This window comes from Zootoca vivipara, chromosome 1 (genome assembly GCF_965207765.1).
Source record: "Zootoca vivipara chromosome 1, rZooViv2.hap1.1, whole genome shotgun sequence".
Classification (NCBI taxonomy): domain Eukaryota; kingdom Metazoa; phylum Chordata; class Lepidosauria; order Squamata; family Lacertidae; genus Zootoca; species Zootoca vivipara.
Genome location: NC_142582.1, coordinates 10,247,046 through 10,249,627, shown reverse-complemented (window position 1 = coordinate 10,249,627; position 2,582 = coordinate 10,247,046).

Sequence of the window (2,582 nt, the reverse complement as noted above, 5' to 3'; positions counted from 1 at the left end):
AGGGTGTGAACTGAACTTGAGACTGATATCCCTCATAAACAGGATCAGTCAGACATTTTAGACTTCAAGTACCAGGCTTGGGATGGGAAGCATAGCTGCCAAGTTTTCCCTTTTGTCACGAGGAAGCCTATTCAGCATAAGGGAATTTCCCTTTAAAAAAGGGATAACTTGGCAGCTATGGTGGGAACAGAAATGGCCAACGCCCGGAGATACAGAAATCCCCATGAAGCTGTAGGCACCTTCTCATGTTATAGTTTTACAGGCACTTTCACAAATTACCAGAATTGTTTTTAATGTAGCATGTAATGTGAGGAACACATCGGTTCACAAAATAGTGACTATTTAATTCAAACGATCTGGTTTGATGCACTCATATGTCCTTGTGAACTGACATGGCATGAAAGAAATTTGCCTAGCTGCTCTCTTGCATGTTTCGCCTCTCCCCTTCCCTAGAAAATAGAGAAGATACATCCAAGAGTGCAAAAATTTAAGTCTTTGCATCCATGAAGTGGATTAGTAGGATATTACACAGATGGAAGAAATGCATCTAATGAAATTGTCTCTCATGACTACAGGCACACAGTTGGCAATACAATATTGGCACTTTCAAACTTGGATTTACAACAGTGATTAATTTTAATCTCATTTCCCAGAAACAAAATGCTGCGATCTGAGTATGGGGAGAATTCAACCGATCCGCACAGCTTTGAAAAGTTGTGTAGATCGTCTGCTGCAACTGAGGACCCAAGTAAATTAGATCGATGTTTGCCTCACTTTATTTATTAAAAAGCAGTCCGTGTGGTATATGGGCATGTGTGAATAAATTGGATTGAGACTGCAGCACTGAAGTCGTTTCTTTTTAAACCCTCTCGGAGCCCAATGTAAACAATTCTTCAAGCATCTGCTTGCCCCATTAGGGACAATTTACAAGTAACTTGAAAAACAGCTATACAACTTCTGCTCAAAGAAAGGCTGCGGGACAGGTTTCCCCAGCTCAGAGCTCTCCAGATTGTTTCGAAGGAGGACTCCAAGCAGTCCCTGTCAGTGCTGCCCAGGTCTGCTGGGAATTTATTTAATGAAATTTACATAGGGCTTCTGGGACGCGGGTGGCGCTGTGGGTTAAACCACAGAGCCTAGGGCTTGCTGATCAGAAGGTCAGCGGTTCAAATCCCCACGGCGGGGTGAGCTCCCGTTGTTCGGTCCCTGCTCCTGCCAACCTAGGAGTTCAAAAGCACGTCAAAGTGAAAGTAGATAAACAGGTACCGCTTCGGCGGGAAGGTAAACGGCCTTTCCGTGCGCTGCTCTAGTTCGCCAGAAGCGGCTTAGTCATGCTGGCCACATGCCTGGAAGCTGTACGGCAGCTCCCTCAGCCAATAACGCGAGATGGGCGCCGCAACCCCAGAGTCGTCCGCAACTGGACCTAATGGTCAGGGGTACCTTTACCTTTACCTATATAGGGCTTATGGACCCAGGTGGTGCTGTGGTTAAACCACTGAGCCTAGGGCTTGCTGATCAGAAGGTCAGCGGTTCGAATCCCTGTGACGGGGTGAGCTCCCGTTGCTTGGTCCCAGCTCCTGCCAACCTAGCAGTTCGAAAGCACGTCAAAATGCAAGTAGATAAATAGGAACCGCTACAGCGGGAAGGTAAACGGCGTTTCCATGTGCTGCTCTGGTTCGCCAGAAGTGGCTTCGTCATGCTGGCCACATGACCTGGAAGCTGTACGCCGGCTCCCTCGGCCAATAATGCGAGATGAGCGCGCAACCCCAGAGTCGGTCACGACTGAACCTAATGGTCAGGGGTCCCTTTACCTTTACCTATAAAGGGCTTACCGTGAAAACACACATCTCAAAAGCAGTCAGTCTGCAAAAATAATTGTTGTCCAAAACATCTGGAAGACTCCAGGTTGGGAGGAAATGCCTTAGGGGCCTAGATAATAACTATATTTTGAAGAATAATTTTAGTTTCCTTTGAGGAAGCACCTTTTGCTGGGACTGTGTACACATTACAGTGTACTTTGGTTCCAGTGTGTTCCCACCGCTCGTGGCCACATGAGTACACATGAGTACACATGACCTCAGCCACGACCCACATCTATCCTATCGTTTCTTGAGAAATGCCGCTGTCTGGTCCATTTCCCCTCAAACCAGCTTCCATCTGATTTGAAACCGTAAGCCACATTCACTTCTCAGTTAAGCTGAGGTATGCGCATTTGAGACAGCCATTGTGCCAGTGCGCAAACAGCTTTGCGAACAGGGTGGTTTTGTGTGTGTGTTTAGGCACGGTGAAACAAATCTGGTTGAGCGCATCAGACACACACACACACCCCTCCGAGACTTGTGTGTACAGTAATGAGAGTCGATTCACACAACTTGTGAAGACCTGCTGAGCCAATTGTTTTCAGATTGCTTGTGGTGAGCTGTAAACTGAAATTGCATTGGGCATGCTTCTGAAACCTTCCTCAAGTGGAACAATCCGTGGTTTGTCTAATTCTGATGTGGCCAAGTGTGACCTCGAGATTCCATGTGTCGAAGTTCTCCCTGCCATAAGCAGAACTTTTGCCCCATTCATTGTTCCCCTCGAAC